Source organism: Nerophis lumbriciformis, linkage group LG04 (genome assembly GCF_033978685.3).
Source record: "Nerophis lumbriciformis linkage group LG04, RoL_Nlum_v2.1, whole genome shotgun sequence".
In the NCBI taxonomy this organism is placed as follows: Eukaryota; Metazoa; Chordata; class Actinopteri; order Syngnathiformes; family Syngnathidae; genus Nerophis; species Nerophis lumbriciformis.
The window spans coordinates 13,045,490-13,068,475 of record NC_084551.2 but is presented as its reverse complement, the minus strand read 5'-3'; positions in this window follow the sequence as shown (position 1 = coordinate 13,068,475).

Here is a 22,986-nt window from a genome sequence, read left to right as displayed (position 1 = left end):
CTTGTTCCAGTGGACTGCTGATTACAATACGGAATGAGGCGTTATTTTCTTCCAAGATAATTATATATTGTGCCATTAATGTTTGTCACTCTTACGTTATCATTACTGCAGGTCAACAAATCATTATCTAATTTATAAACTGAACAAGTGTGCTTCTGCAATGAATATACTTAGCTATTAACATAATTAAATATCAGAATAATTAATTTAGCTTGTTGCTTTCAGATATTATAGTCAATAAAAATAACTATATTTTATTGGGTGGTGTGCTAAATTAAGATAGTGATTTGTTTCCCCATTAGTGTACCAGGAATTAAAGAAATAAATCAGTGGAAAACATTGTAAAACAGTAACAACATAGCACTTTACAACTTGCATCATCATGAAGCAGAATGAGTCAGTAGAGGCTATAATAATGCCATCTAAGGGTTAAAATATCAGCTTAACGTGTATCCATGAACATATGGAGGCTGCTGATGGTGTGTTTGACAGAGAAGCAGCTTGCATATGATGATACCATAGAAGTCTGCTGCCCAAGGTAAATGCTGTACATTATAAACCATGAATTGCTTGTAGTTTGATCATATTACGCCTATACTGGCTCACCTGCACTGGCTTCCTGTGCACTTAAGATGCGACTTTAAGGTTTTACTACGTACGTATAAAATACTACACGGTCTAGCTCCATCCTATCTTGCCGATTGTATTGTACCATATGTCCCGGCAAGAAATCTGCGTTCAAAGAACTCCGGCTTATTAGTGATTCCCAGAGCCCAAAAAAAGTCTGCGGGCTGTAGAGCGTTTTCTATTCGGGCTCCAGTACTATGGAATGCCCTCCCGGTAACAGTTAGAGATGCTACCTCAGTAGAAGCATTTAAGTCCCATCTCAAAACTCATTTGTATACTCTAGCCTTTGAATAGCCCCCTCTTTTTTTAGACCAGTTGATCTGCCGTTTCTTTTCTTTTCTCCTCTGCTCCCCCCTACCCCTGTGGAAGGGGAGACAAACAGGTCCGGTGGCCATGGATGGGGTGCTGGCTGTCCGGGGTCGGGACCCGGGGTGGACCGCTCGCCTGTATATCGGTTGGGAACATCTCTGCGCTGCTGACCCGTCTCCGCTCGGGATGGTTTCCTGCTGCCCCCACTGCGGACTAGACTCTTACTGTTATGCTGGATCCACTATGGACTGGACTCTCACAATATCATGTTAGACCCACTCGACATCCATTGCATTCGGTCTCCCTAGAGGGGGGGGTTACCCACATATGCGGTCCTCTCCAAGGTTTCTCATAGTCATTCACATCGACGTCCCACTGGGGTGAGTTTTTCCTTGCCCTTATGTGGGCTCTGTACCGAGGATGTCGTTGTGGCTTGTGCAGCCCTTTGAGACACTTGTGATTTAGGGCTATATAAATAAACATTGATTGATTGATTGATAGAACATTGTTTCCATATTTTCATGTTTTATATATCTGTATCATGAATCAATTTAAGTGGACCCCGACTTAAACAAGTTGAAAAACTTATTCGGGTGTTACCATTTATTGGTCAATTGTACGGAATATCATCAATCAATCAATCAATGTTTATTTATATGGCCCTAAATCACAAGTGTCTCAAAGGGCTGTACAAGCCACAACGACATCCTCGGTACAGAGCCCACATAAGGGCAAGGAAAAACTCACCTCAGTGGGACGTCGATGTGAATGACTATGAGAAACCTCGGAGAGGACCGCATGTGTGGGTAACCCCCCCCCCCCTCCCCCTCCCCTAGGGGGGGTTAATATGTACTGCACTGTGCAATCTACTAATAAAAGTTTCAATCAATCAATCCATGCAATATTTCTTGTCTAGAAATTAGTTTTTTTATTTATTTAAAAGGCATGTTACATGTTAGAATTGTGGCGTTATGGGGCAGGTGCACGGGCAGCACAGATTAATTTGATTTCCATTAATTATAATGGGGATTTGAGATACAAGTATTTTTGGGTTATGAGCGCCATCACAGAAGCAATTAAACTGAGGCACAAAAAAATGGAGCAGGAGGTAAAAATAGGCACTATTAAAAAAAAAAAAACAACTAAGATGCAGCAAAAGCTAAAAAATACAAGACACATTGTGAGCTTCGTCAGAAGAGAACAAAACACAAAAATGAGTAGGATATAAAGTACATTTAGTGACGTGAGGAATACCCCAAAACTAATCAAAATAGTTGACAAAATCATTTCCTGACAGAGTACACTGAGAAAAAAAAAAGAGACATTTTCATTAATGTAATCCAACAATCATATAACTGTCATTCTTTGATTCGGCGACGCTGAACACGTGCACAAGGACTCGTGCTGTGTCCTGGCCCACTTTTTCCAAACCTCGGGGGAAGGTCAGTGCGCTCACACTTGCCCTAGTAACTACTGTATAATAAATGCTGGATCATGTTATACTTGAATACACTTCTCGCACCTGGACACATTGCTGATAGAACATTTGGTAAATATGTATTGTAAAGATCCTTGTTTTTTAGTTTCAATGTTTCAATTTAAGTTACGGTTATTAGTTTCCTATTTTTCTTTTACAAAGATCTATACTCTATGCACAGACAAGCTGTAACCTGTTTTATGCAAAAGCCTCCTTTGGAGGTTTGTGTGAATCTGAATGTCTGCATGTTTTCATACTTTTTCATGGTTTCAGCATCAGTTCACCAACTATAGGCCTATTTCTCTACTCTCACAATTTTCAAAAGTCCTTGAAAAATTATTTGTGTCAAGATTAGACAGTTTTATTGATAAGCATCACTTGCTAAGTGAACACCAATATGGTTTTCAACCAAACAGGTCCACTTCCATGGCAGTGATGGAACTAGTTGAGGAGGTAACCACTGCTATTGATAAGAGGGAGTTTGTTGTTGGTGTTTTTATTGACCTGAGCAAGGGCTTTGACACCATCGATCACACATTACTTTTAAACAAAATGCAGAGGTATGGTTTTAGAGGTCTTGCTCATGATTGGTTGAAAAGTTACCTTGGTGGCAGAGAACAGTATGTGCATATGAACAATGTAGATTCAGATAAAAATATTATAACACATGGAGTACCCCAAGGTTCTGTACTGGGACCAAAATTGTTTTTATTGTATATTAATGATATCTGCAAAATCTTTAAAAAACTCAATTGTATTCTCTTTGCTGACGATACAAGTCTGTACTGTTCTGGGCAAGACCTTGGCCAACTCCTAGAGACTGTAGAGAGTGAACTCCACATACTAAAGCAATGGTTTGATGCCAATAAACTGTCAATCAACCTAAATAAAACAAAATATATAATTTTTGGAAATAGGAAAAATAACATACAGTGTCATATAAGAATTGATGATATGGAGATAGAAAGGGTGTATTCCACAACATTTTTGGGAATCTATATACCGTATTTTCCGCACCATAAGGCGCCCTGGGTTATAAGCCGCGCCTTTAATGAACGGCATATTTCAAAACTTTGTCCACCTATAAGCCGCCCCGTGTTGTAAGCCGCATCTAACTGCGCTAAAGGAATGTCAAAAAAACAGTCAGATAGGTCAGTCAAACTTTAATAATATATTAAAAACCAGCGTGATGTGGGCGCGCATGGAGTCGTATATCAACATGGACGGAGCTGCGTGAAAAAAGCCACCCGGCCTCTTCGCGTAAACTTACCTTAACCACTCGCTCATCTTTTCTTCATCCATCCATCCCTTCGAGTTAGCTTTTATGATGACGCCGGCTGGAAAAGTCTCTTTTGGCAAGGTCTTCCTTTTGAATATCACCATGGGTGGAAGTTTCTGGCCATTAGCATGGCAAGCTAGAACCACAGTGAAGGATGACTTCTCATTCCCTGTGGTGCGAATATTCACCGTACGTGCTCCCGTTGTATCCACAGTGCGGTTCACAGGAATATCAAAAGTCAGTGGAACCTCGTCCATGTTGATAATGTTCTCTGGCCGGATCTTTTTTTCAGCTATCTTGTTTTTACAATATGCACGGAAAGTAGCCAGCTTTTCTTGAAAGTCTTTAGGCAGTTGCTGTGAAATAGTAGTCCGTGTGCGGATGGAGAGATTGCGTCTTTTCATGAACCGGAAACACCAAGAAGCACCACCTTTAAAATCATCCAGGTGAAGTTCGCTTGCTAGCGCTGTTGCGTTATACGTGTGTCGCTTAGTAGGAGCCATTTTGTGGTCTTTACAGATGTAAACACACAAAGGAAATGAAACGTAATATCCGCGCGCTTTTTCTTCTACTACGCGGGCGGGTGGTTGCTTACAGTAGAAGAAGAAGCGCTTCCTGTTCTATGGGGGCGGGTGCTTACCTTGGCGGTTGCTTGCGTAGAAGAAGAAGCACTTCCTCTTCTACGGGGAAAAAAGATGGCGGCTGTTTACCGTAGTTGCGAGACCGAAACTTTATGAAAATGAATCTTAATATTAATCCATATATAAAGCGCACCGGGTTGTAAGCCGCACTGTCAGCTTTTGAGTAAATTTGTGGTTTTTAGGTGCGGCTAATAGTGCGGAAAATACGGTAGATGATAAATTAAATTGGAAACTGTACATAAATATACTTAAGACAAAGATGGCAAAAAATATTGCTATGTTACATAAAATCAAAAACTCCGTAAATCAAAAGGCTCTTAACATGTTATATAATTCTTTCGTACTCCCTTATCTTAATTATTGTGTTGAAATCTGGGGTAACAATTACAAAACAAACATCAACTCTATATTCTTACTTCAAAAGAAAGCGATTAGAATTGTAAATTATGCAGATTATCATGACCATACCAATGCTCTGTTTATTAAATTAAAAACATTAAAACTGCACGATCTTGTTGACCTCAACACTGCTATTGTGACGTATAAAGCTCATAACCACATGCTGCCTGGGTGTCTACAGGAGAGGTTTAAACCCAGAGAGAATCCCTATGACCTCAGAGGTTCAGCTGTCTTCCAAAAAAGCTAAGATAAGAACGAGCTTAAAAAGTAGATGTGTTTCTGTCAGGGGGGTTCAACTGTGGAACAGCTTGGATGATTCCTTAAAATGTTCCAGTTCCATTCACACATTTAAAAAACACTTTAAGACCAATGTCTTGAAAAAATATATCACTCTTGAATCAACACAGTAGTTAATACTATGATCAATGTTAATTAAAATACTAAATGTGGGATATAAATAATAATGGAAGTATAATTGTTTGTATATAGTATATAAATTGGTACAAAGGTTTAACACGCGTATAAGGATATTTCACATGCCTTTACTGTGTATATAATTGAACTGTGTTTATGTTGTGTATAATGTGTATTTATAATATGTTGTACTAAAGACATTTCACAATTTTCGGAAGTTCATCTTGTACTTGACATTGTTTATAGGGTTAGGCGCAATAAGTGTTCAACTTCAGTCTAAAGCCTTTCGGTCTGCAACGTTTTCATTTTCAATCTATGAATGTACAGCTGTTTGTTTATTTTGTTGACCATTGACCGAAGAATAATAAACTACTGCATCAATGTATAATGTATCTATGGAAAAGACTAAATTTATACATTACCGTATTTTCCGGACCATAGGGCGCACCGGATTATAAGGCGCACTGCCGATGAGCGGGTCTAGTCAGGTTTATTTTCATACAAAAGGCGCATTAAAGGGGTCGTATTATTACCGGGTTTGTTTTCTAAATTGAAAACACTTCCTTGTGGTCTACATAACATGTAATGGTGGTCAAAATGTTGCAAAGATTACGTTTTACAGATCATCTTCAAGCCGCTTTCTGACAGTCACTTCAGGATGCACCTTTTTGTGGGCGGTCCTATTTAGGCGTTCACCTAAAACTGTATAACTCTTACTAGCGTGCGTGACTTCAATGGATTTTTGAGGATGAATCGTGGTGTTAAAAACTTGTGTGTGCTGTTGCTTCCTATTTGTGATTAATACAAATTTAATTTAGGCAGGGTCCTTGAGGGTGCATGGGAGTTTGCCCAACCAGTCTACATGTGCTTTGTGGACTTGGAGAAGGCATTCGACCGTGTGGGGAGTGCTCAGAGAGTATGGGGTAACGGACTGTCTTATTGTGGCAGTCCGCTCCCTGTATAATCAGTGTCAGAGCTTGGTCCGCATTGCCGGCAGTAAGTCGGACACGTTTCCAGTGAGGGTTGGACTCCGCCAAGGCTGCCCTTTGTCACCGATTCTGTTCATAACCTTTATGGACAGAATTTCTAGGCGCAGTCAGGGCGTTGAGGGGATCTGGTTTAGTGGCTGCAGGATTAGGTCACTGCTATTTGCAGATGATGTGGTCCTGATGGCTTCCTCCGGCCAAGATCTTCAGCTCTCACTGGATCGGTTCGCAGCCGAGTGTGAAGCGACTGGGATGGGAATCAGCACTTCCAAGTCCGAGTCCATGGTTCTCTCCCGGAAAAGGGTGGAGTTCCATCTCCGGGTTGGGGAGGAGATCTTGCCCCAAGTGGAGGAGTTCAAGTACCTCGGAGTCTTGTTCACGAGTGGGGGAAAAGTGGATCGTGAGATCGACAGGCGGATCGGTGCAGCGTCTTCAGTAATGCGGACGCTGTATCGATCCGTTGTGGTGAAGAAGGAGCTGAGCCGGAAGGCAAAGCTCTCGATTTACCGGTCGATCTACGTTCCCATCCTCACCTATGGTCATGAGCTTTGGGTCATGACCGAAAGGACAAGATCACGGGTACAAGCGGCCGAAATGAGTTTCCTCCGCCGAGTGGCGGGGCTCTCCCTTAGAGATAGGGTGAGAAGCTCTGTCATTCGGGGGGAGCTCAAAGTAAAGCCGCTGCTCCTCCACATCGAGAGGAGCCAGATGAGGTGGTTCGGGCATCTGGTCAGGATGCCACCCGAACGCCTCCCTAGGAAGGTGTTTCGGGCACGTCCGACCGGTAGGAGGCCACGGGGAAGACCTAGGACACGCTGGGAAGACTATCTCTCCCGGCTGGCCTGGGAACGCCTCGGGATCCCCCGGGAGGAGCTGGACGAAGTGGCTGGGGAGAGGGAAGTCTGGGCTTCCCTGCTTAAGCTGCTGCCCCCGCGACCCGACCTCGGATAAGCGGAAGAAGATGGATGGATGGATGGATGGACAAATTTAATTGTTATGTGTTTGCAGCGGCAGCTGAAGAGAATGTGACAGCGTGTCATGGTTACTACGGTCAGCTGGATAAAAAATACAGATAGCACTACCGTTAGTCCAGAATCTTCGCGGTCCAGGAAGACCAACCCAATACTAAACAATACCGGTACCTGGTGACTATGTAGCTGTTATTTCATGTTTAGATATGTTAAAAATGTATTTAGAAGGTTGTAAACATTTGTTATGCTCCAATTATGAAAACATTTCATCCATCTATCCATTTTCTACCGCTTGTCCCATTTTGGAGTCGCGGGGGGTGCTGGAGCCTATCTCAGCTACAATCGGGCGGAAGGCGGGGTACACCCTGGACAAGTCGCCACCTCATCACAGGGCCAACACAGATAGACAGACAACATTCACACTCACATTCACACACTAGGGCCAATTTAGTGTTGCCAATCAACCTATCCCCAGATGCATGTCTTTGGAGGTGGGAGGAAGCCGGAGTAACCGGAGGGAACCCACGCAGTCACGGGGAGAACATGCAAACTCCACACAGAAAGATCCCGAGCGCAGGATCGAACTCAGGACCTTCGTATTGTGAGGCAGATGCACTAACCCCTGTTTCACCGTGCTTCCCTCATCCATTCATATATTTTCCCATAATAAATGAGGGACTGTATTTTGAAACTTTACGAGAAATGACAGAATTTCCTAAAGTCTAAAAAAACCTGCTAAACCCAAAACCAGTGAAGTTGGCCTATTGTGTAATTCGTAAAACAAAAACAGAATACAATGATTTGCAAATCATGTTCAACTTATATTCAATTGAATAGACTGCAAAGACAAGATATTTAATGTTCGAACTCAGAATTTTTTTTTGTGTGCAAATAATCATAACTTAGAATTTAATGGCAGCAACGCATTGCGAAAAAGTTGGCACAGATGCATTTTTACCACTGTGTTACATGGCCTTTCCTTTTAACAACACTCAGTAAACGTTTGGGAACTGAGGAGACACATTTTTTAAGCTTCTCAGGTGGAATTATTTCCCATTCTTGCTTGATGTACAGCTTAAGTTGTTCAACAGTCCGGGGATCTCCGTTGTGGTATTTTAGGCTTCATAATGCCACGCTGTTGTAACACGTGGCTTGGCATTGTCTTGCTGAAATAAGCAGGGGCGTCTATGATAACGTTGCTTGGATGGCAACATATGTTGCTCCAAAACCTGTATGTACCTTTCAGCAATAATGGTGTCTTCACAGATGTGTAAGTTACCCATGCCTTGGGCACTAATACACCCCCATACTATCACAGATTTTGTCTTTTGAACGTTGCGCCTATAACAATCCGGATGGTTCTTTTCCTCTTTGGTCATCCACAGTTTCCAAAAACAATTTGAAATGTGGACTCGTCAGAACACTTTTCCACTTTGCATTAGTCCATCTTAGATGAGCTCGGGCCCAGCGAAGCCAGCAGCGTTTCTGGGTGTTGTTGATAAATGGCTTTCGCTTTGCATAGTAGAGTTTCAACTTGCACTTACAGATGTAGCGACCAACTGTAGTTACTGACAGTGTTTTTTTTTAAGTGTTCCTGAGCCCATGTGGTGATATCCTTTACACACTGATGTCGCTTTTTGATGCAGTACCGCCTGAGGGATCAAAGGTCCGTAATATCATCGCTTACGTGCAGTGATTTCTCCAGTTTCTCTGAACCTTTTGATGATATTACGGACTTTAGATGGTAAAATCCCTAAATTCATTGCAATAGCTGGTTGAGAAATGTTGTTCTTAAACTGTTCGACAGTTTGCCCACGCATTTGTTGACAAAGTGGTGACCCTCGCCCCATCCTTGTTTGTGAATGACTGCTCATTTCATGGAGGCTGCTTGTATACCCAATCATGGCACCCACCTGTTCCCAATTAGCCCGTTCACCTGTGGGATGTTCCAAATAAGTGTTTGATGAGCATTCCTCAACTTTCTCAGTCTTCTTTGCCACTTGTGCCAGCTTTATTGAAACATGTTGCAGGCATCAAATTCCAAATGAGCTAATATTTGCAAAAAACAACAACATTTTCCAGTTCGAACGTTTTGGGTAAGATTAAGATGAATGAAATGTGTTTTGAATATTGTATCTTATCCCTCCCAGAGTGTATTTCAAAGGAAACAGCTGGTGACATCTTCCCACTATTCTGCAGACAATGTCGTTTACGAAGGATGATCGAAGGACAGTCTGGGGAGAAAAAAATAAATAAAAGAACTGGATCTTTTTGTCGCCCGGTAATATTACTCAGGAGATGTTACCAGTCCCTAAAGCTGAGCTGCTCTGAGCCGAGCCGTGATCACAGCATGATAACAAGCAGATGGATCGATGCACATGTTGTAAAGGTTAAATGATGTTATGTTGTTCCTTGTTATTGGACATGGCAAGTCACACCCGCAGGATACCGACACCTTTTCTGCCTTCTAGTCTTCCTCATTCCCGGCGGGGTTGAGGTTGACGCTCCTCGATGACCTCGGGATGAGGGTCAATAGTTAAGGCCGGTGAAGCCAACCAGAACAACTTTGTACTGGAGTCAAGCTACAGTATATACTGTTACTTGAAATGACCACATGCTGTCTCATTGCTGTCACAGGCTTCATGATTTAAAAAATAATAGTAAATCAGTCCGCTGATATTCTAAACATGACACAAAACGGTCAGAATTTTGTGTTTGGTAGATCAGAAAAATGCTTTTTGCCAATAGGCTTTATGAAGTAATTTATAAAGTCATATGATTGATTATGTAGTTCTGTAATTAGAACTAGAAACATATCAATATTCAATATACATATCAACTGATTATTTTAAGAAGCATGGTTTTCAACTTGTATATAAATATCAATCCATTTAAACTTGAATGCAAATGTTATATGGTTCTTTCCACAAAAGTTTCACCTTATTTTTGAAAACCTCAAACATTTACACATATCCTGTTGTTTATGTGTTAGAGCAGGGGTAGGGAACCTATGGCTCTAGAGCCAGATGTGGCTCTTTTGATGACTGCATCTGGCTCTCAGATCAATCTGAGCTGACACTGCTTAACACGATAAGTAATGAATAATTCCGCTGGTAATCACAGTGTTAAAAATAACCACGTATCAACCAGACTACAAAGCCATCAGCAAAACCATGCAGCACCAGAAGTCGCATTAATGGTAAGATAAGAGACTTAATATACTCTAAAAATGTTGGTCTTACTTAAAAATGCACGCATTTAGTTGTATTCATTGTTAAAAAATATTATACGGCTCTCACGGAAAAACTTTTCAAAATATTTGACTTTCATGGCTCTCTCAGCCAAAAAGGTTCCCGACCCCTGTGTTAGAGACATGGCTGTTCTGATACAGGTTTTATGCTGATGATTCTAATACCAATCATCCCTGAGTGCAATCGTCTGATCACATTTATTTATGGTGAGACAATGTAACAAAATCAACACAATATCTAAATTAGTACTTTATTTTCTTCCATCACATGCGATTATTTGAGCAAAACAAAGTCAGTAACACACAAAAAACTGTGACAGACTCGCATGTTGGCAGTAGGGGTGACCCCAGGATGCAGAGACAGTACACGACGTAAAAATGCTAATTTAATTAGCTTGATTTAATTTAATCATTAAGTATCTTAGCAGCAACATAAACATGCAAAATATAGCAACACACGAAGGTGTGCACACAACAATGCACGAGCACCGTTTGAGCTACGGTGCTGGCATATAAAGTACTTAGAGGGTTATAGTCAACAGGTGAGTTACTTAATTACCAAATGAAGGCAGGTGTGTCAATCAATGGTCCTCCCTGGCTGTGACGAGGTAGGTGCACAGGAAGTGGAAAAACAAGGAAGAAGGAGCGCTGACACTAACTAAAAACAAAACACTGTAAAATAATAAATAAAGCCAGACCTGACCATAACGAAACAAGAGCAAAAACAACTATCGATTACTCATTTAAATTATTTGGTTTTTGGTCTCGAAGTTTACCTGCGTCAGGTAATATTTTTCTTGACTTTGTAAACATTAACAAAAATGAAAGGAAAAAATAATATATTTTGGGAAAATAAATATATCGACTTAAGTATCAATCATATACTGATATTGAAGGGGAGGTGTTTCGGGCACGTCCGACCGGTAGGAGGCCACAGGGAAGACCCAGGACACGTTGGGAAGACTATGTCTCCCGGCTGGCCTGGGAACGCCTCGGGATCCCCTGGGAGGAGCTGGACGAAGTGGCTGGGGAGAGGGAAGTCTGGGCTTCCCTGCTTAGGCTGCTGCCCCCGCGACCTGACCTCGGATAAGCAGAAGAAGATGGATGGATGGATGGATGGATGGATACTAATACTACACTCGGTATCAACACGAGCGATTTACGAATCGGTCCATCTAGCCTTCATGTATGCCTGGCAGTGGTCACTAAACATCAACAGAGCCGTTAGCTGTTGTTATATTATCCTCACTTTAAACTCTTATGAATCTACTTGTTTTTGTTTGTTTGTTTGTATTCTTCTGTCCAGCCACTCAAGCAAATCATATTGTTGATGTAGATGCCCATATCTGCTATACATATACTTGTGTGGGATACTTCTCATCTTGCCTTATTTGTATTTGACTTTATTAAATGGATTTATATCAATGTTTGGTGCAGTCGGACCATAGCAGGAGTGGCTAGAAAGAAGAAAGACAGTAAAACAGAGGGGGGAATTGTGGAGACAAGAGGGGGATAAGACAGAAAGACAATAACAACAGAACTGTTACGTCGGGGTTGCATTTTACTGTGCGGATCATTCTCCCAGAATGCAGACGGAAACTCTGGAGGCAAGGTGCAGGTAAAACGATGATTCATTGTCCATAAATCATGCAAAATACAAAAATACAGAAAAATGTTCTGATAGCATGGGAGCTATGGCGAAGCTTAGCCCATGAACTCGAATCAAGAATCCGGGACATACTCAACGTAACGTGTTGCAGGAGCAAAAAAGACAGCCAGACTGATTGTGGCGAAGAACAGGAATAAGTAGGTCTCTGATTAGTGCCCGGAAGCAGGTCAGCGTTCCGAACACTAATCAGAGGCAGGTGAAACCAGAGGTGGGTAGAGTAGCCAGAAATTGTACTCAAGTAAGAGTACTGTTACTTTAGAGATGTATTACTCAAGTAAAAGTAAGGAGTAGTCACCCAAATATTTACTTGAGTAAAAGTAAAAAGTATGTGTAAGCAATGCAAATAAGCTTACAATGTTATGCAGAGGTATAGTTATAACAATTTAATAGACAAATTATACTATTTATAGTCACAATGGAGAGTTGGGGGCCGCAAAATATTTGCTTGTTCCTAGGGGGGGCAACAGAAAAGTTAAGTTAAAGTTAAAGTACCAATGATTATCACACACACACACACACTAGGTGTGGTGAAATTTGTCCTCTGCATTTGACCCTACCCTTGTTCACCCCCTTGGAGGTGAGGGGAGCAGTGAGCAGCAGCGGTGGCCGCGCCTGAGAATCATTTTGGTGATTTAACCCCCAATTCCAACCCTTGATGCTGAGTACCAAGCAGGGAGGTAACGGGTCCCATTTTTATAGTCTTTGGTATGAACTCACGACCTACCGATCTCAGGACGAACACTCTAACAACAAGGCCACTGAGCAGGTGATGACAGCAGAAAATGACTTAGACTTAGACTATATATGAGAAGCACTGCCCTAAGGGAACAGCTCTGATATATGTTTGAAAAAATGTGATTATATGCATGAGTGTATGTATACATATGTGCTTGTATATGTACAGCATGTGTATATGTATGTTTGTACAGTGAATGCGAGTGTGTATGTATGTACTGTATTTGTGTGAACTCTTAAACTTTTCAAGCATCTTGCAGTCTGCTATTGTGCTGAACCTACTTGGCAGGCCTGACATTGGCCGATTTCCACTTGTAAATTATTTTCCGTACAGTGGAAATGTGGCTTTCAAATTGTTTGAAGATGTTTTTATATCCTTTCCCAGACACATACTGTATGCGTCGACAATTTTCTCTTTGAAGACCCCAGAGAGCTCTTTGGATCGCACTCTGGTGATACCACTCAACGAAGAACAAAATGTCACGGTCTGTTATTTATGTTCTGGTTCTTGCTGTGTTTGTCTTCCCTGTGCTCATTGTGTCATGGTTTACACCTGTGTCTTGCCCTGATCTTTGTGTCTCCTCAATCATCTCTGTCTTTCCACTCGTGTCGAGCCTAAGACTACCTTGTTGCCTTAGTAGTCTGTATATTTAGTACCCAGTTTCCTGTTAGGTCTTAGTCTGGTCATCCCGCGTCTTGTGTGGTGAGTCTGCAACACGAGAGCAGTAGTTAGTTCTTAGTGTTATGTGTGTTTTGGAGATTGTAGACTTAGATGTAATTTAAGGCTGTCAATATTAAACAAAACCATAAATGAACATGTAAATGCTATTATTCCATCATCATAAATATACTGATTAATAATATGACTAATCTTCTTTTAACGTCTTTAACCCTCAATGGATAAAAGCTAACTTTTTTGTCCTTTCATAAATGTTTTTCTGTATTTTGCTATAATTTGTGTTTTAGTTTCCTAAAAGTTTTTTTTTTTTCATGTTAAAATTTTATAATTTCAATGTCCATTTTTTCCACAGCAGACCCGGGAAATTGTTTTGACTCAAAGACCACATTGAGATCTAACATACAGTACAGGCCAAAAGTTTGGACACACCTTCTCATTTCAATGTGTTTTCTTTATTCTCATGACTATTTACATTGTAGATAGTCAGAACTATGACACCTGTGAAGTGAAAACCCTTTCAGCTGACTACCCATTGAAGCTCATCGAGAGAATGCCAAGAGTGTGCAAACCAGTAATCAGAGTAAAGGATGGTTATTTTGAAGAAAATAGAATATAAAACATGTTTTTAGTTATTCCACTTTTTTTTGTTAAGTACATAACTCCACTTGTATTCATTCATAGTTTTGATGCCTTCAGTGACAATCTACAATGTAAATAGTCATGAAAATAAAGAAAACGCATTGAAATGAGAAGGTGTGTCCAAACTTTTGGCCTGTGCTGTATATATATATATATATATATATATATATATATATATATATATATATATATATATATATATATATTAGGGCTGTAACTAATGATTCATTTGATAATCGATTAATCTGTTGATTATTACTTCGATTAATCGATTAATAATCGGATAAAATAGACAAACTACATTTCTATCCTTTCCAGTATTTTATTGGGGGGGAAAAACAGCATACTGGCACCATACTTATTTTGATTATTGTTGCTCAGCTGTTTGTACATGTTGCAGTTTATAAATAAAAGTTTATTAAAAAATAAAATAATTTAAAAAAAAAAATAATAATAATAAAAAATTGCCTCTGCGCATGCGCATAACATAGATCCAACGAATCGATGACTAAATTAATCGCCAACTATTTTTATAATCGATTTTAATCGATTTAATCGATTAGTTGTTGCAGCCTTAATATATATATATATATATATACCATCTATCCATCCATTTTCTATTGCTTGTCCTTCTCGGGGTAGCGGGGGCTGCTGGAGCTTATCCCAGCTGCACTCTCACCTCATCGCAGGGCCAACACAGATAGACAACATTCACACTCTAGGGCCAATTTAGTGTTGCCATACCTTTGGTGGTGGGAGGAAGCCGGAGTACTCGGAGTAAACCCATGCAGTCACAGACATGCAAACTCATATATTCGGATCACAATCCAAAAATAGATAAAAAATAAGAATACAATTAGGAATACATTTTTAAAAACATTTTTTTTGTTAGGCCATCTCTGCGCTTACTTGCTGTGCATATACGTGAAATGTCATCAGCCAAAAATGGCTTTTTTAACCTAGGGTTAGGGTTAGGGTTAGGGTAACGTGTTTTATAAGGTTATATTACAATTTTTATGCCAAATAGTATATAAATATAAGCATCACCCCATAAATCTGAACCGAATTGTGAGTTGTTGTGATATTCAACATTCAAGTGATGCTTCTTGCAGGAGCTCTGTGTTCTAGATGTTTCCCTCTTGTTTTTCTGTGTTTTTGCCCTTTGGATCGAGCTCCTCCGGGACTGCGCAACAAAGGGCGGCACTTTCGTGGCCTCTGCGCTGCTTTTTTGTGAACATTTGGACCTGCCTTGGGGAGCCATGGCCACGTCTGCACCGGAGTACAGCGACTGACTCTCTGCCGCGTGGGAAGACCGGAGAAGACGCGGAGGAAGAGACGGAACTCCGGACCTAGCGTTGGGCGTCGGGATGGACGAGCTTCACGCGGAGCCTTGGCTGAATGAGCATGTATCGGACTCTTCAGTCTCCCTGGACAGATTCTCGATCATTGGCTGGACATTGGCCGAAAGCTAGTGGGCAGTATAGGACGGAGTAGGCTCTCTTGGTTGCTTTGTTGGGTCTGTTCCTGTCTCTGGCCGTTCGATGGCGTGGAGTGTGTTGTACTCTTGTGACTGCTTTAGACATGTTGTTGTTTTCCGTATGTGTGGTGTTTAAGTTCCTGTCCAGTGCTCTTAATTCGTAGTTTCACTTTCCCTGTCTTGCACTGAGTGCTGGCTCCCGCACCTTGATTGGCAACTGGCACACACCTGTTTCTGGTTGCCAATCAGGCTCCTTTATACGCCTGTCCTGCCTGCCTGTCAGCGCTTGATCATTGTTCTTTGTACACGGCTGCCCTCTGTTTCCACATGAGAGATTGCTTTGTTTACTGTGCACTTCTTCCCTGCACGCATTTACGTTTAGATATTAAATATTACTTACCTTCCGGCTGCCGTCTTTGCATCTGTACATAACAGTATATATGGGGGCGGAGTTGGGAGAGTGGCCGTGCCAGCAACCCGAGGGTTCCTGGTTGGATCCCCAGCTTCTACCAACCTAGTCATCTTCGTTGAGTCCTTGAGCAAGACACTTCACCCTTGATGGGTCGTGGTTAGGGCCTTGCATGGCAGCTCCCGCCATCAGTGTGTGAATGGGTGAATGTGGAAATAGTGTCAAAGCGCTTTGAGTGCCTCGAAGGTAGAAAAGCGATATGCAAGTATAACCCATAACCCATATGTGGGTGTTGAAATAGTGTTTTTGTTACTTGCCCATCCATAGTGCAATCGTATGTGCGCCTTTATTATTTGTTGCTATTTCTTTTCTGTTTTTCTTTGTGTTCAACTTTTGTAGCTGTATGTGGAAATAGCGTCCCTGAAGTAGCAGATGGTTGCATCAGCTCTGTGCTCCTTTAATGTCTTTGTGTTCTTTTATGTTCTCCACTTGTTTTCATACCAAGATGGCGCTGCGGATGGCCGTCACAGCACTGTGCTCTCTTGCAGTTGTTGCCTTTTTGTTTCTCGCATAGAACAAAGAGAGCATAGTTTACCAAGTCCAACATGATTTTGCGTTAAACATACTTGGCCAATAAATCTGATTCCTTTGTAATAACATCCCACAGAGAAGAGCTCTGCAGTTTTCAATGGAAACTAAAAACAATATAGGAGGTCTTTGATTTGATATTCGTGCAAAGCAATTAAAGGTCATATTCTAAGATCGTAATCAGGTAGAGATACCTGCATGTCATATTGAAATTTGTAAACTAGGGCTGGGCGATATATCGATTATATTCAATATATCGCGGGTTTGTCTCTGTGCTATGTAGAAAATGATTATATTGTGAGTATTCAAGTATACGTTCTCACGCAGTTGCTTTTAGCTGCGGGCATTACACTACAGGCTTTTCTCACTCTTTCTTGTCTCGCCTTCTCACAGAGAGATAAAACAAGCGCACCTTCTTACATACGTCACATACTGTCGCGCGTGCAACGTCATACGCTCTCGCGGAGCAGAGAGGTAGCGGCATAGGTAAAGTTAGCTGTGGCAGGTGGTGCTAGCGGAGCGATGCGAGTGGTAATACGAGAGAGAGAAGGTGCAAATCTGGTAACAAATGGAGGAAGAAGAGTTAATTCCCAAGAAAAACAGCACGGGGTCCATCGTCTGGCGGTGGTTTGGCTTCAAGCGGAAAGAGTTGAACAGACAACCGTAATATGTCAAGTTAAGTTAAAGTTTAAGTACCAATGATTGTCACACACACACGAGGTGTGGTGAAATTATTCTCTGCATTTGACCCATCACCCGTGATCACCCCCTGGGAGCTGAGGGGAGAAGTGGGCAGCAGCGGTGGCCGCGCCCGGGAATCATTTTTGGTGATTTAACCCCCAATTCCAACCCTTGATGCTGAGTGCCAAGCAGGGAGGTAATGGGTCCCATTTTTATAGTCTTTGGTATGACTCGGCCGGGGTTTGAACTCACAACCTACCGATCTCAGGGCGGACACTCTGTCAAGTATGCGGCAAAAGCGTTGCTACAAAAAGTAGCAGCACTACTAATTTGTAGCATCATTTGAAAGTTCACCGGCTAGAGCAGGGGTGTCAAACTCAAATACAGAGTGGGCCAAAATTTAAAACCGAACAAAGCCGCGGGCCAAGGTTGAACAAATTAACCTTTTAATAGGGACCCAAACAAGTTTTGCATTGAATATTGAACAAGCAAGGCTTATATAACTTTATAGTGACATGCAAAATCGAGTTTCAAATAATAATAATAATAATTCCAAAATATCAAAGGCTAATAATAAATTTGAAAATAAAATAACAATAATGAAAGTACACCCCCCCCCCCCCCCCCCCCCCCAAAAGTTACGTACTTGACATGCACATAGCGGCACGCACGTACGGGCAAGCGATCAAATGTTTGGAAGCCGCAGCTGCATGCGTACTCACGGTACCGCGTCTGCACATCCAACTCAAAGTCCTCCTGGTAAGAGTCTCTGTTGTCCCAGTTCTCCACAGGCCAATGGTAAAGCTTGACTGTCATCTTCCGGGAATGTAAACAATGAAACACCGGCTGTGTTATCCGGCACAATAGTCAGGGGGTGCATTCTACGGCGGGGGTGCGTTATCCGGCACAACACCTGCCGCAATACACCGTTTCCCACCTACAGCTTTCTTCTTTGCTGTCTCCATTGTTCATTGAACAAATTGCAAAAGATTCACCAACACAGATGTCCGGAATACTGTGGAATTTTGCGATGAAAACAGACGACTTAATAGCGGGCCACCATGCTGTCCCAAAATGTCCTCTACAATCCGTGACGTCACGCGCAGGCGTCATCATACTGAGACGTTTTCAGCAGGATATTTCGCGCGAAATTTAAAATTGCACTTTAGTAAGCTAACCCGGCCGTATTGGCATGTGTTGCAATGTTAAGATTTCATCATTGATGTATAAACTATCAGACTGCGTGGTCGGTACTAGTGGGTTTCAGTAGGCCTTTAATAATCAGGTATGGATACCATAATACCACAGAGGGCTACAGCATACATTGCAAGTCACATTGCAACACGCAGCAATTAGCAGCTTAGTCCGTGCTCGCCTGCGTGTTGACGACGCCGTCTCTTGTTTCGAAGGTGCACAACTCGCAGTCCTGGAGGATTATCAGCGCTCCAATTACATAACTGAACTAATTAGATACATAGTCGCACAGTTTCAACCTCTATTCCCACTGGGTGCGTCACTGGCGGAGGAAAATATTCCCTAATTCCCTGCGGACTCTCTGAACATCCCCGCTTGTCTGGGAGTGCAGAGCAGAGGGCCTAATAATGCAGGAGGGAAATGAATGGAGATATTTTGTGACATGACGCTAATAGGCTCTAATTGTTAAGTAAGATACTTTCCATTGTGGGAATGAATTCCAAGAGTGTGCCACATTGCAGGTTGATTTCTGTCAATGCATACTTATACACACACAATGATGACAAAGCATACGGCACAGGGACCTCGGATATTATTAGTTCAAATTTAATATCAAACAATGTATTTTGACTCTCTAATTGGAGTGAAACTGTGACCAAACAAGCACTTGAAGCGTTAGTTTCTTCCACTCAGTCACGCTGTGCAGAAAATTGAGGTCATGCTGTCATTTGTATTCAAGGTAATATCGCTGTGCAAATAATAGCCGGGCTTGTTCAAAGTAACACGCTCCAGATATGTGTTTATGCTTTGCAACCTGGAACCCAATTTACTGTGCATCAACACCCACACCGCGTGTAATTCCCGGCTAAAACCCCAAGCCGTTGATTTATACCAGATAAGACTAAAGCTAACAGATCGTTTAGGTGCTATTCCTGCCTAAATGCGCCTCATATCAGGGTTGTTTAAATACATTCACGACGCCATGTGCGTAAGATGTCGCGAATGTTTGTACCCTTTTTCTAAATTACGACATGTTATGTTTATCCATGTCTACAATGCAATAAACGTAACTCTTAGGAAATAAACCGGCGACAAAGTTCTAAGAGTCAGATAACTCGAGAAGTCCAAACCACACACAGACTTTTAAACTATTTTATTCTACAGTCTTTGTGTTAATGTGCATTATTTTACCTGATCTTTAGCATGCTGGTAAAAAGACAAATGCAAAGAAAATCTCCACTCTTGTAAAAAAAGAAGAATAACCTAACCAGAGGGGACATATTCAAATTATTTATCATGTAGCAATAAGCTTATCCCATAATTACAACACAGTAATTCCCTTATGGATATCAACTGTGTTCCTCCCTTGCTCTCCACCCAAATTAAAATCTATGCGGCATAACTCTAAGAGCAAAGCTTTTAAAAAGACACTTACCTCACAAAGCTAATTGTTTTTGTTTGATTTTGCTGACACTTTATCAGGACCGGTGAGTTAATTAAATGCACTTATACATTAACTATTAAAGGAAGCACCTTATTAATTAATGGCCTCTGATGCAATTAAATTACAGATGCACACACCAATTTAGCAACCAACTTTCCTTAATCCTGCATATTTTTAAAGGGATTTCTTGAAGGAGGAATACGACTCTATTGTTATGTAGGGTTGGCCTTAATTAGGAAGTAACTAGTGGGTGCATCTATGAATAATTTGTGTGTGTGTGTGTGTGTGTGTGTGTGTGTGTGTGTGTGTGTGTGTGTGTGTGTGTGTGTGTGTGTGTGTGTGTGTGTGTGTCACACCGCGGTGAGGGAAGTCTTGTCTTGGTTTTTCTGTCTTGTGATTTACATGTTTTATTTTGAAAAGCAACTCCTCTTGTTTCAGATCACGGGTCCTTCCTCTTGTGTCACCAGTCTGACGTCATTCCTGACCCTTGATTGTTTCCACCTGTTTCCCATTACCCTCATGTTCTTTATAAGCCCAAGCCTCCCCTTGTTCTGTGCCAGATTGTCTCGAGCTTTCGTGCCTGTCTTGCGTTCCATGTCCCTGTTCATGTCCATGCCTTGCCTTGTCTCACGTCTACGTCCTTGCTCCCAGAATATCCCACGCTGTAATTTTGAATTGACTTTTTTCCTCCCTCAGAGCGACTTTTGTTATCCTACCTTTTTCTACCGCAGTGGTGAGTCATTATTTTTCCTTAAAGATTTTTTCCTCAAAGTTTGTTGAGTGATTTTTTGTTTACATTGATTAGAGTAGTTAAGTTTTATAGTCTTTATTTTCTTCCTCCTGTTTGGAGCGTTTTTTTGTTAAAGTTTTTGATAACAGATACGGTGCTAATTATATCGTCCTTATTTGTGTATTCCTCCTTTTTTTGGAGTGATTTTCGGTTTTTCCCTTTTGGAACATTTTGTCGATAGTATTTTTGTGTTTCATAGTAATTGAATTTACTCGGCTCTGGGGGCTTAAAGAGTATTTCAAAATAAAAGCTTTATTTGGAATCACCTTTCTGCATCTGAGTCCCTTCCTCCGTCCAAGCCTGACAGTGTGTGTGTTCTTGTATTTCTACCCTTCTTCACACATCAACAAGGAAAAGTACCTTCCATATGAGGACTGGTGAACAAGTTAGGACATAAATCATGGTCCCAATACAGAAAACCATTGCATCTAATAGAGAATGTCTCATTTGCACCCCTGGTGGTGAAATCTATCAAAATGAGGGTGGTCCCAAAAATGATGGATTTTTCAAATTGATTGCGTGTCGGTTTTAAAAGTGAGCCCCCGCTGGTCAACATATGAAATAACAAGTGTGTGTAATAATTTGAAGTGCTCCCCCTTTGGCCAACATATGAAATAACAAGTGTGTGTAGGAAACGGAAATGCGCCCCCTTTGGCCAAAATTAATAAAAATAAATAAATAAATATGTACAGTATATAGAGACATACTGTAATAACTTGAAGTAAATAAGGAAGATTAAAAACCAATTACAAACAAAAAAATAAAATACAAATAAAAATGAACAAAAAGCTTAACTTTGTTATATTTGCATAGTTTGTATATATTATGAATGTTGTAAATACAAATCATTATATATCTAGAAAGGGTGGTCCTAAAGAGGTAGGCATTTTTCGGAGGTCTCAAGAAGGTAACAAATACAAGTGTGTGTGTGTGTGTGTGTGTGTGTGTGTGTGTGTGTGTGTGTGTGTGTGTGTGTGTGTGTGTGTGTGTGTTCTTGTATATCTACCCTTCTTGAGACATCAACAAGGAAAAGTAGCTTCCATATGAGGACCGGTGAACATGTTAGGACATAAATCATGGTCCCAATATGTAAAACCATTGCATCTAATAGAGAATGTCTCATTTGCACCCCTGGTGGTGAAATCTGTCAACATTAGGGTGGTCCCAAAAAGAAGGGATTTTTCAAATTGACTGTGTGTCGGTTTTAAAAGTGAGCCCCCGCTGGTCAACATATGAAATAACAAGTGTGTGTAAAAATTTGAAGTGCTCTCCCTCTGGTCAACATGTGAAATAACAAGTGTATGTAAGAATTTGAAGTGCTCCCCCTCTGGCCAACATATGAAATAACAAGTGTGTGTAAGAAATTGAAATGCGCCCCCTTTGGCCAAAATTAATAAAAATAAATAAATAAATATGTATATAGAGACATACGGTAATGACTTGAAGTAAATAATGAAGATTAAAATCCATATGCAAACAAAAAAATAAAATACAAATACAAATTAACAAAAAGCTTAACTTTTTTATATTTGCATAGTTTGTATATTTTATGAGTGTTGTAAACACAAATCATTATATATCTAGAAAGGGTGGTCTTAAAGAGGTAGGCATTTTTCGGAGGTCTCAAGAAGGTAACAAATACAAGTGTGTGTGTGTGTGTGTGTGTGTGTGTGTGTGTGTGTGTGTGTGTGTGTGTGTTCTTGTATATCTACCCTTCTTGAGACATCAACAAGGAAAAGTAGCTTCCATATGAGGACCGGTGAACATGTTAGGACATAAATCATGGTCCCAATATGTAAAACCATTGCATCTAATAGAGAATGTCTCATTTGCACCCCTGGTGGTGAAATCTGTCAACATTAGGGTGGTCCCAAAAAGAAGGGATTTTTCAAATTGACTGTGTGTCGGTTTTAAAAGTGTGCCCCCTTCTGGGGGTACGCTCTGGGCCTGCCTGTCAGACGGGGGTCGACGCCACAGGCTACTGCATCCGAACTGCGTGTCTGGAGCTCCTGGGTCCCGCTGTCCATCCCTTCCGGGTGCCCGTCTTGGTTGGGGCCTGTTGGGCCTAGTCCCTGCGTCTATTGTGGTAGCTTGGTGCTGCAAGGTATTCCGAGGTGCTGCGAGTCGGCCAGTTGCTGGGGTAGTGACCTTGTTTGTCAGCATGTCTGTGATCTTCTTTTAATTCTTTTTTTTTTAAATTAATTAATTAATTTATTTATTTATTTATTTATTTTTTAATATATTTTATTAATATTATTTTTTAATTTTCCCCTCCCTCAGGGGGGGGGCTCGGCGGGGCGGTTGCTGGTTGTTCCATCTCCATCGTTG